This window comes from Falco peregrinus, chromosome 5, assembly GCF_023634155.1.
Source record: "Falco peregrinus isolate bFalPer1 chromosome 5, bFalPer1.pri, whole genome shotgun sequence".
Lineage (NCBI taxonomy): Eukaryota > Metazoa > Chordata > Aves > Falconiformes > Falconidae > Falco > Falco peregrinus.
The window spans coordinates 87,018,747-87,030,922 of NC_073725.1; the positions used below are offsets into that span (position 1 = coordinate 87,018,747).

General features: G+C 58.5%; 1 protein-coding gene across 3 annotated transcripts in view; it reads left to right on the forward strand.

Moving 5' to 3' along the window:
- Positions 1 to 5,210: 5,210 nt before the first annotated feature.
- RAI1 (retinoic acid induced 1) overlaps positions 5,211 to 12,176 on the forward strand; it is a 77,127-nt gene continuing 70,161 nt past the window's right edge. For all 3 annotated transcript variants that reach the window (XM_055805229.1, XM_055805228.1, XM_055805231.1), the window contains exon 1: positions 5,211 to 5,389. The gene's annotated coding sequence lies outside the window, so the exon portion shown is untranslated. The remainder of the gene's footprint in view (positions 5,390 to 12,176) is intronic.

Consider the following 12,176-nt stretch of genomic DNA (forward strand, 5'->3'; position numbering starts at 1 on the left):
AGAGCCTCCAGGAAGATCCCACACCTCCCGGCCGACGCTGCAGCCGCAGGGATGCTCCCAGCTGCAGAGCAGCCGCCTGCGTGCAGATGGGGACTGGGGACCCGAGTCCTGCGAGGGCACAAGGCTGGCAGGCACCACAGGGTGTATCACTGCCGCTACCAAGGGGAGGCAGGAGGGTGCCAAACCCCAGCAATGCCATGCCAGGAGCCAAGGGAAAGTTCAACCGCCTCTGCTGGCCGCCCTGACAAGGCATGTTTTTGCCAGGAACAGCTGCTCTGCAGCAAAAGCAAATGGGAGAGCGGACAGCGGGCTTCCCACTGCGTGCTTGTAACAGCCAGGGCACGCACACATCGCCACACCGAAGGCATGAAGCACTCACACCTCCTCTTCTGCACACATACACTGGCACCAGCTCGGGGCAGAGCCGCCGCCCCCAGTGAGCCTGGGGTCCCTCAGCCCCCGACCGTCGTGCAGGGGCAGAAGAGGGACCATCTGGAGGCTCATTTAAAGAGCTCCCACATCCCTGCGTCCCTGCTCCATTTCTCCTCGGATGGCTTATCAGCAGTGACTTTCCCGACAGCAATCGATAGAAAACATTTTATCGCCTTCCCAGGCGGCAGGATCCTTGGAGTGGGTCTGATTTCTGTTTCTATGGTGACATCTTCCGGGCTTGTGAAAGATCTTGCCTTTCTTGGTTGTTGTTGGGGGGTGGAGATGGGGGGTGGAGGGGGGCTGGTGCTATATTTTTTGTTATTGTAGGTTTTGCTTTTTTATTTTTTTGCTTTTTTTTTTTAATACCATTTTCAGCGTAACAAGGAAGTCGCCAGCCAGACAAACGCGATGCCCGCAGCTTACTTGCAGCGCTGCTGCTTGCTGGGAGGGGCCCCAGGGCAGCTTTCATCCCCGAAACACGCTGCAGCCTCTCAAACCTATTGAGGCTCAAATGCACGTTTGCTCTGCTCGGCCGGGGCCACCTCCCTCCTTCCCTCACACCCGTCTCCCTTCCCACCCCTCCGGGCTTCTCCTGCCAGGTCTGGAAAAAGCCACTCGGCCACACAGCAAGGATGGCCTCAAGCACAAGTTACTGCTCGAGGCGTTTTATAGCACAGCTTATTTTGCTACTCAGCTCTGCTCCCTCCTCCTTCTCCTTCCTTTTTTCTTCCCACCACCCGCTTTAGTGGAGGAGGAGGAGGGGGTTTGCCATGCAGCCCGCTACCGCCAGCCCCTGCCCTGCCGGCTGCGGTGGCCCTGGGACCCGACCAAAGGGGCAAGGAGGGATGCTGGTGTGTTCACTTCATGTCTCTGGGACATGATCGCTTGCCATCTCCTGCATGCAAATGGCCCAGTGCTTTTGCTGAGTTATCTGCACCTGAGGATCTCACTGACTGCCTAATTAACGTCTGCATGATTCCCTCTCATTAGAGCTCCCTTTACCCCACAAATGGCATCGCCTCCTGCTGCCTGCCCCTGCTGAAACAGCCCACGTGGTCCAGCTGGAAGTCACCCTCCTCTGCGAGCTGGCTGGCTGGCTGGCTGGCTGGCTGACCTCTCATGTCTGGAGGTGCCTTGTGCTGATGCATTAGCAAGTAGCCCCCAGCTCCTTGGCCCTTGTGGCTTGGGGACCCAAAGGGGAGCCCCTCTCTACTGCTGAGTCCCCAAGGGCATTGAGCCCATGTCCTTACTGCAAAGGGAACAGATGCCCGGCTGAGGTGTACATACCCCAGGCTCCAGCTTCCCAAAAGCCTGGCTGCATTCAGCATGCAGCAACCGGGAAAGGTTGAGCAATGCAAGGGAGCCAAGAGCCCTGTCACCTCCCGGCGTGACACTGGCTGTGCCGCCCGACCCAGGATGTGCTGCGAGGGCTGGCGCAAGGGCAGGGGACGGTGCTGAGCATGGGAAGGCCAAGGTGCTGCTGACGGCTTCAGTCGAGGCTGCCAGAGGTGGGTTTGAAAGGCATTGCTGGCTTGGCAACACTCTGCCCGCACCTTTCCCGTAATGATTGAGCCGCACTGCTTTATTTAGTTAATGTTTCTTAGTGGCACAGCCTTCTGCCTGCACAAAAATAAAATAAAAGAGAGGTTTCTTCTTCTTTTTTTTTTTTTTTTTTTTTTTTTTTAATGATGGGAAACTCCAATGCTCAGAAAGTTGGAACTGCATCCTGGCATTAAGTGACAGTGGGGGATTACTCCTTGCATCGGGCACCGACCCAAAGCACTTAAAAGCAAGGGCAGGAATGGCTAATGCGGGCCTGCCATCACCTTACCCAGCAAAGAGAAATGCACCGCCTGTGACACTGATCAAAAACCCTGCATATTTCATCTCAACACAATGCCCTTATCTTTGACCCAAAATAAAAATTATTCCTTGCTCAGCAATCTCAAAATACAAAATTATCTACGTGTGCATTAATGCCATGTATCAATCAACTTCAAATGCAAATCCACCAAGCGTTTATCCCTAATTTTACCATAAAAGGATGGTTACACGCCAAGCACCTCGTTCAACATTATTCTAGGGAACGGCAGTTATGATCAGCAAATCTTCTCCTGGCCATTGACAAATACTTGGATCCTCAGCTTCTCCTAATGGAAACAATCTGGCTGGTTCCTGAGAAAGGGCAAAGCGCAGAGGCCAGGAAGGAGAGCAGCATGTCCTCTGCTCTCCTGCTTTTTGCAGCCTCCCGCCCAAGAAAACACTTTCAGATCAGGATGCCAGTGCAGGGACGGCTGTTGCGGGGAAGGAGAGTGGAGCTGGCTGGGAGCTCGGGTGGGAGCAGTGAGGCAAACGCCTCTGCTCCCCCTGCGAGGGCAGCAGGGAGGACCAGCTGCTTTGGGGAGAGCCTGCAACCCGTCCCTGCTGACAGCAGCGCTGCTCAAAGGGGGCCTGTTTGCTAGGACCTGCAGAGGGTAATTGGGGATTTGCAAGGCTGGGCATATTCAGCAAGCCGCCTTCTTCCTTTTTAGAGAAACAGGGGAGCACTGGTGGTAAAAGGCGCTGTACAAGTGAATGGAAAACACCAGGGAGTGCTTAAAGAAATGGCAAAGTGCGGATCAAAACCAGACCACACTAAATGTCTTTCCAGGTTACTGCAAAGCTGCTGGCGGGGGTGCAGGCGCACAGGCAGCAGCACTACTGCAGGGCCACGACAAAGATCAGTCGGAGCTCTGGAAAAGCTAAAAGTCCTTGGGCATGTGCCATGCTCCAGCTGCGAGGAGCAAGAGCCCCCTCGAGCGGGTTGCCCCCACCAGGGCCTTCCCACTGCCGCCGCCAGCGGCTCAACCACCAGACACAGGGTTTAACAATTTCCCAGCCCCATCCACTTCGGCAGCTCCTGGGTCCCACTCACAGCCCGGGCTCAGTCCCTGGCAGGGCTGGGAGGGCAGCACACAACGGGCCCATCCAAATTTCCGCCCCACGCGCTCAAGGAACAATGGCCCGTGTGTCCCTTGGAGGCTCCTCCTGCCGCACGCGGCCGCAGCCACCCTCCAAACACTCTCCCTCTTGTTCGCTTTGGCCAGGGAAGCGGCGGAGCAGCAGGTATTTCCTGCCATCATCCGCCATCCCTGCCTGGCCAGCCCCACGGGGGGACATGCTGCTCCAGCCCGCATCCCTGGGACCCCCAAGGGACCTGGCACCCCTCAGGGACTAAGCAGGGACCTGCTGATGTTGCTGTCCCTTGGCAGGCAGGTGGCCCTGCTCCAAAGGGACACCAGCAGCTTGACGCACCCCCCTGCTGTGCACATCCTGCTGGAAAAGATTTCCCTTCTGCAGTTCCAAGTCCCGGATAAAATGAGGCTAAAAAACGTGCAAAACGCTGTTTTCGCTTCGTTTCCTTTGTGCGTTTCACAGTGTGTTCTGCAAACAGGGCACTTCCTCATAGTTTCGCTTTGGCTCTCATGTTCAGGAATAAGAGAGAGGCTTTTATTTTCATAGAAAACCAGGATTTTAAATTAGCAGCTGGGCTGTGACAGCCCAATCTTCCCGTTAAAATACCTGCAAGCGTCGCTGTGGCCAAGGCTGGGTGTCAGCACCAGGGACACAAGCCAGGAGGGGTCCTGGGTGCCACCCCTCTTGGTGCAGAGCGGGTGCCGGTGGCTGGTGGCACATCTGAGATGCAAGCGGTTAACCAGCTGCAACCGCTGAGCAGTGAGAGCTTATACCAAATACCTGATGGAGAGGAAAATCCGAAGCGAGCATTAGGCAGCAGTGCTGGCTGCAGCCAATTTTCCTCGCTTAATATGTTTCCTGCACTCATCCCCCTCCCTGACCTCAGCTCCTCCTTGGAGCACGTTCAGCCCCAGACGCACCACTGAGCAACAGCCAAGGCCAGCGGGACCGCTGCCATTTTGTCCCTCCCCTCGGCTCAGAGGCCAGGGCTCCTGCCACGGCTGCTGCAGACCTCAGCTGCCCCCCCCCGGGGCTCCCCAGGCTCCCCGGGGCAGGGTAAGGGGGCAGCACCCATGGGGGCTGAGCACCTCCTGGCACAGCTGGTGGTGGGATGGCTAAGGGTTAGGCATGGCACCTCCATCCTTTGGATGCGTATTCCAGACTCAGATGCAAATGCAGATCCAGATGAGGATCTGAATCCAGCTCCAAATGCAAATCCAGATGTGGATCCAAATCTTGATCTACATCCAGTCCTAGATCCAAGTGCAGACCCACACAGTGGTCCAATTCTCATCCAAATGTGGATCCAAACCCAGAGACAGACCCAGCTCTGAATCCAGATCTGAGCCCTGACCCAGACCCAGCTCCGAATCCGGATCTGCGCCCTGACCCAGACCCAGCTCCGAATCCGGATCTGCGCCCTGACCCAGGCTCCGGTGCGTGGCCCCCGGTGCATGGCCCCCGGTGCACGGCAGCTGGGAGCTCACCCTGCGCCCAGCGCCGCTGCCCACCGCCCCGTGCCCGGTACCCGGTTGCCCAGCACGTGCCGCCCGGTAGCCGCCGCACGATGCCTACTGCCGGCCCGCCGCAGGCTCCCGGTGCGGCCGGACCCAAGGCCCGGCGCGGGGTCCCCGGTGAACGCGGTCCGTGGGCCGGCGATGCCAGGCGCCCGTGGCACCAGCTCCCCGCGGCGGTGCCCGGTGCTGGCGGCGGCGCGCGCGGAGGGCCCGTTCCCGGCGGCGCGCGGCGCGGCCGGCAGGTGTCGCCGCCGTCGCGGGCAGGGCGGCGGGCGCGCGTGCACTTCCGACGGCGCTCGGTCATGCCCCCGACTTTCCTCCCCTCCCTCCCGGCGCCGCGCGGGGCTCCCGCCCGCTGACACCGCTGAGGCGGCTCGCACGGCGCGGCGCGGCGCGGCGGAGAGCGGCGCGGCCGCCCGGGGATGGCCGCCGGGGCCGCCCCCGCCCAGCGCCGCCGCTGAGACGCAGGGGGCACGGCCCGCCAGGTAAGCAGGCTCCGGCGGCGGCTCCGGGGCGGGCGGGGGGGGCCGGGCGGGCCCCGGGGCTGCGCCGCTGAGGCCGGGCCGCGGGAGGCCGGCGGCCCGGGGAGGGCGGAGGGGAGGGGGGGACACAGCCGTGGTGTGGCGGGGGGGGAGAGGGGCTGGCCGAGAGGGGCGGGGGCCGCGGTGCCCGTGTCTTGCCGGTGTGGGGGGGCCCTGCCCGCCGCCCCGCGTTCCCAGCCCGTTCGCTTCGCTTGGCAACGGCGGCGGCAGCTCCCGCCGGGCCCGCTGCGTTCCGGCTGCCGCTGGAGTGGCGGCGGCACCGCGTCCCCGCCGCGCTGCCGGCATCTTCCCTTCCCTTCCCTTCCCTTCCCTTCCCTTCCCTTCCCTTCCCTTCCCTTCCCTTCCCTTCCCGCTGCCCGCCGCATTCCGCCCGCGCTCCCATCGCACCGCACTCGCATTTGTAACCGCAGCCCGTTCCGGCCTCCCCCCCCCTCCCCCCCCCGCCTCGCCCCGGCCTTGACCCCCACCCCGAGCCCGAGCCTGGCCCCAGCCCGGTGACGTCACGGGGGGGGGGTGCGCAGCGAGGGGCTCCCCGGCCCCCCCCGGTCCCCCGGGTGAGCGCAGCCCGCGGTGCTCCCGGCTGGCAGCGCCGAGATGTGGAGGGGGGGACCTGGTGCATCTGAACCCCCGCTGGAGGAAGGCGCTCCCCCCCTCCCCCCCGGCGAGCCCTTCTGCTGCAGCTGCTAAATTCCAGCTAAATTCCAGTGTGCGCCCCCCCTTCCCCCCCACCCCCTGGAAATGTGCAGCTGGAGCAGCAGCCTGAGCACGGTGGTGCTGGCACCCCCGGGGATCCCAGCGGAGATGCTGCCCAGCCTCGTCCCCCCGCCCAGGGGTCCACATCCCGAGGGCTCTCTGGCCGGTGCCGAAGCCTCGAGGCTGACGTTGCAGACCTGCCAGAGGTTTTCATTGACGTCAGAGCGGGGGGCTGCTGGGGTGTGTGTTTGTTCCCCGCCACCTTTGATGGAGTGCAATGCCGTCCCTTAGATGTGAGCAAATTTGGCGTGGTAAAAGCTCTTGTGGCCACTGGTTCCTGCTTGTGCTCCCCATGGCTGCGAGCACTGCCTGGGCTGGCTGCCCTCAGGTGACCTCCCAAAGCGATGTTTTGGAGGAGCAAAATCAGCAGTGGGTGTATTGCATGGGAGAGCGCGCCTAGGGCCCCGTGCAAGCGGAGTGGAGGCATCTCTGGAGGTGCCAGCACCTTCTGAGGGCTCTGCCAGCTCAGCGCCAGCTGCTCCAGCCTATGGGCATCACTGGAGCCTCCTTGAGGGTCCAGAAATGGTTTTCTGCTGGGTGCCGGGGCTTTGCAGAGCACTTCTACCCCACGGCCACCTTCCCTGGGGTGGCAGCTCATGTACCCCAGGTGGGCAAGCAGCACTGTGGTGGTTCTGCAGGTGTGGGTGCTGTCACCCCTGCGTCGGTGGGAGAGGGTGCGGGGACCCATGGGGGCGAGGCGGAGGCTGGCTGTGTGTGGCGCCCCGGTGCTGAGTGGTCAGGTGCACAGCCGGTGCTGAGACCGCATCTTCTGGTGTCTGTCACTGGCTGATGAAAATGGACCTTGAGCTGCTAGGGGATGGAGTGGAGAAGGATGGGAAGAAGCCAAGTGAGATGGAGAAAAGGACATGTTCCCCCCGAGTGCTTTTCCCTCCCCGTTCCTCATGGGAGCAAGGTGTGCCTCGAAGCATGGCAAGAGTGATGGGGGGGGGGGGGTTCAGTGTGGGTCTGCTCATGGGGCTCAGAGCCTGGGCTGGGGGCATCTGCACCCTGAGCTCTGCAGCCCAGGGCCGGGAGCTGTGTGAAGTTCAAGGCAGGAAGTGAGAAATAAAAAAACAATAATAATAAAAAAATATCACGACGGGTAGAAACCACCGGGCAGATTTAGGGAAGCGGCATGGCTGTGCCGTGGAGCCTAGAAGAAGCGTGCATCCTTGTCTGATGAGGAGCTGCCCGTGCCAGGGACCGCAGACCCACCTCTCCTCTCCCGGCTCTGTCTCCTCTGCAAGCCCCAGGGAACAATTGCATACAGAGTGCTTCGTTTCAGAGCCACCACAGTCATTTCAGAGACCTTTTAGGCAGGAAAAGTGCTCTGTAGCGTGTAATTTGAAGGCTCTGCTCTGAACCTTCACTGTCGCTCTGCTAAATGATCCTCTGCTCTTCCAAACCTTTGCTGCCTGGAAACCAGCAGCAGTGACCTGGTTCCTGGCCTCGCTTGGTCCCTGCTCTCCTTTCGGCCCCGTGCTAAGGTGAGAGGAGTTGCAGGTTGCAAGGAGCAGCCTGGAGTGTTTCTCTGTCATGCATGTGGCCCCTCAGATGTCAGAGTCCTGTGAGATTTCAGCCAGTCTTAATCATCTCTCGCCTCTGCCTGAGCTGCAGAGGTTGTCACAGCTCACTAAGGATTTTCCAGCCCGGAGGGTCGACTCTTATGAGGGCTCTGTGGGAAAATCTCGGGACCCAGACTGATTTCCTCCGAAATGGGGGAGCTGCAGAATTCTTTTCTGTGGCATCCCTCTGACTTGGCAGCTCATGGCGAGAAAGAACGGTTTGTTCTGCCATCAGAGGAAATGGCACAACTTTGGTTTAACTGATGGAGCCGCGCTGCAGCCTCGCTGTGGGCATGGTGAGCGGAGCCCGGAGGTGGTGGGCCATCAGTTAGCCAGGGAGTGTAAGATCGCTGGGGGTTTCCTCACCCTCATCTTTCTTCTCCTGCCCATCCTGGCGTGAGTTGCCCCAAAACTTTTGTCGGTTGGAGGCACACCTGCAGGAACAGAGTGAGCTGTGGGTTTCCTCTCACTGTGGGCGCTGCCTGCCCTGCCAGATGCAGGCAGGGCTTTGAGTTCCCGGCAGCCAAGGTGTGCAAGCAGCTTTGCAGCTGGGTGCAGGCAAAGGGAGAAGGATGGAGGGAAGGAGAATCACTTGCATGTGAAAGGTTTGGCTGTCACCCTTCAGCCTGTTCTCCGCTGATCCAGTCCCGTGCTGCAGCACAGGGCTGAGCACTGGGCTGGTGTGGCAGCAGCACGCCGGCTGGCACCACGCAGGCACACGCACGTCTCCTCTTGCCTTGTGTGGCTTCGCTCTGCTTTGGATTCGCTCCTGGTTTCTGCCGAGGCAGGGAGAGTCCCAGTGACGGTGGATTTATGCATGTCACTGAATCAGACACACGGCCAGGGCAGGAGGGAGCTGTCTTGAGTCCATCCTAGCAGGCTGGATCAGCTGTGCCAGGCAGATACGTGGGTCTAACCTGCTCTTTAAAAACTGCTGGTGCTGGGAACCCCACCCTGTCCCCAGGTGACTGCTGCCACTCACTAATGACTTCCAGCAATGCGACTTGGCTTCTGCTCACATCCTATCCCCCACAGCAGGGCACGAGGCAGAAGAAAGGCAGTTTCCCTTTCTCTTCTTCACCTCTCAGAGGGATGCGTTGCAGCTACAGCTCTTCCAAAGACCGGGTAGGATGCATCCCAGCTGAGGTGGAGCAGGCAGACCCGTGCATCGTCCTGCCGACATCCTGTCCCACTGCCTGCTCAGAAACACGCTCAAAATCCACCTGCTCAGCATTGCATGGATTTGGGATTTCCCCGAGGAGGGCTCGTACAGCTGCTCGGGGCAGGCAGAAGGAAGGCTTTCACCCTGGGCCTGGTGCAGAGGAGGAGGAGGGAGGCAGGTGCAGGCACTGGGGAGCTGGCGTCACAGCCGAGCGCAAAGAGCCAGTTCCAAGCAGCGGTCACCACCTGCGCCCAGCCGGCAAAAAAACTACACGTCCCAGCAAGCCAAGGGCCACCAACAGCGGTGCAAGATGGAGAGCAGCTTCCTAGGGCTGGCGGTCACCCCCGGTCCCGGCGGGAGGGTGGGTGTCACTGCGGGGAGGCCGCTTTGCTGCGGGAAGACAGCCGCTTGGGTTTTGCTTCGGTTGCACGGCCTAGTTTTGAGAGCTGGAATATGCTCCAAGATGGGCTTTCTGAGTTGCTTTTTTGGGTTTTGTTTTGTTTTAAGTGACAGCATTTCCCCTTTAAATTTACATCTCTAGCTGGGGAACACAGCCTGGTGAGAGAGGGAGTGTGAGACTTTTATAAAAAGAATGAGTCGGGTTTTATTATCCCTTTGAGACGAGCAGGGAAAATCTATACTGAAGGCATGAAATAGCAATAAAAATGGACTTTTTGCCAAAGCAAAATTAATTGAGTGAATCTCAGTCCTCAAGCCTGAGCTCCGAGAGGCTTATGAGTTGGATATGAACCATGCTGCCCCCTTCCAGGCTCTCATCCCCCGAGGAGGGGAGGCAGAACCTCCCTGCAGTCATCAGCACTGAACAACGAAGCACGATGTGATCACACAGGAGGAAAGGACTCATGCTTGGGATACAGGCATCCCCACCGCTGCGAGGCTGGGGTTGTCTGCAGCCCTGATGGTTCTTGGAGCAATTACCTTCTCCAGGTCCATTGGCTTGGGGACCTGCTCCGATGGCATGAATGGGATGCTGACTATCACGCAGTGGTCATCACGCCAGCATTTCCATCACCATGAGTCATGGCATCCCACCTGGACTGTGGATTTGGGGGAGTCCAACAAGAGAAAGGAAGAAGACTGGACACAGGCTCCTTGAATCCATTGTGGAAACCAGGAGAGGAACCTGTCTTATCCTGGCCTCGGCTTGCTTTAATTAACCATTTTCCTCCCTCATCTCTGCTTCCTGCTCCTGCCCACGCTGGGGTCTGGCTCCTCAAGACACTTTCTGGGCAAAACCATCACAGGAGACACCCCCCCACTCCTGGGTCCTGGGTTTTGTTTGTCTGGACGTACACGTGCAGTGGCACCAGCTCCGCTTTCCCCTTTTTTGGGGGGAAGGATGGCAGGAGAAGCCACCGGACAGACCAGCAAGGGGAAAGATGATTCTTTTCAGCAGATGGTGTGAAGAAGGCGAAGCTGTGTAAACCTCCTGAGTCCACCAGAGAGACAGAGATTAAATAGCGAGAGGGCTGAGAGGCAGTTCCAGGCGGGAGAAGGAAGGAGAAGAAAGGAAAATGGGGGTGGAAATAGGATTGGAGAGTGGAGCTGGGGAGAGGAGTGTTGGTTTGAACAGGAATCTCCTCCCACTTGATGTCTCCCCTCCAATTTGGAGGGCCTAGATTCAGTGCCATAAAAATATAGCCCTTTTCAATCCCTTATCTTGCAGGAGCAGAAACAATTGGCCTGCAAAGAAGGAGAAAACAATCTGTTTGACTGACAAACAAAAACACATTTCTGCACAAAAGGAGGAGGAGGAAGAGGCAGCTGTCTGGCTGCTGCTTCGGCTTTTTTCCTTTCCCCTCCCTCTCCTGTCCCCTCGCTGATGGTGTCAGAGCAGAGCCGCTACCCTTGCCAGCAAAACACCCGCCGTTCTGACTGGCTGGGTTCAATGTCAGGCTCCTGCAGCAAATGTCATTGTCTGCCCTGCTGTCACCAGCCACAGCGGAGATGCGCAAGACCCTCTGTGATGCGCTCCTGGGGATGGTGGGGAAAGGTGGTACCCTGAGCATCAGTGGGGCAGAGCCCAGCTCCCGGGAGAGGCAACACCAGGTGCCAGCGACAGAAACTGATGCTCAGGAGACAGGGACCAAGGTCAGCGGCTCACAGGGCTGAGCTGGGGACAGAGGGGATGCAGGAGGTCCCTCATTGGGGGACCTTCGGGAAGTTCAGCCAGGTTGTGGATGATACGCTGATATTGCAGCACATGGGCAGCATCGTTGGAGCACCAAAGTGCTGCCGTTTGAGATACTGCTGGAGCCTCGGCCATCTTCAGAGTCAGCTCTGTGCCTTGGTTTCCCTGTCTGCAAAGTCAACAAGATAAGATGCAAATGCTGTAAAGAGAGCTGGGGCAGAGAAGGGCCCTGTGTGCCTTGAGTCATTATCCTGGCAAGTTGTTATCCCAACAAATAGTTATCCCTAAGAAATCTGTATGGCAACCACCATACTGGCCAAATTGGTGCTGGGGGGAATCTGTCAGCTAGGCAGGAGAAGAGCTTGTGGGATCTCAGCAGTTCTTCGCCTCTCCAGAACAAACTCCTCATTTGGAGGCTTTTATAAAAGCAAGAGAAACTCATTTTCCCCACACGATTCCCTGACTAGGAGCAGTGGCAGTTTCCTGCCTGGAATGGCCCACCGAGGGGACTCTGCTCCGTGGGGACACGTGAAGCAAACAGCCACACTCCAAAAACAGGCACATGCAATAGCCGGTGCCTGCCCAAACCTGGAAAAGCAGGAGGCTGGAGCAGGGCAATCGCTGCAGGGGCGTGTTAGTGCTACCACAGAGGGAGTCTACGGTAAATAAAGGGGCACAAGAAGAAAACCTTGAAGCTACTAGGACAGTCTTAGTTGCTGTTGATCCAGTTGCTGGTGACCTGCTAGAGCTCACTGGAAAGATGATCCCGCATTGGTGCATGGTTCACGTTTTCTTTTTTTTTTAAGGAGCTGTTTCACTCTGCAGCCACGTAGCAAAATAACATGTAAGAAATCACAGATTCCAGGTGGGCTAATAACATATAATGACTCTCAGTTCCTGCGTGGTTCTCTTGATGCCTCAGTCCAGGCGTGTAACAGCCAGGCTTGCCTGTGCATCCTCAGCCAGGCTTGTTGAAATGCTGGTATGAATTGATAGAAATACCCTGAATTCAAGTGAATTCAAGAGTCTCTGCTTTCTTAGAGTACCGCAACAGAAGCTTTGGGGAATATTTGGCCTGAAGCATTAGAAGAATTTGAT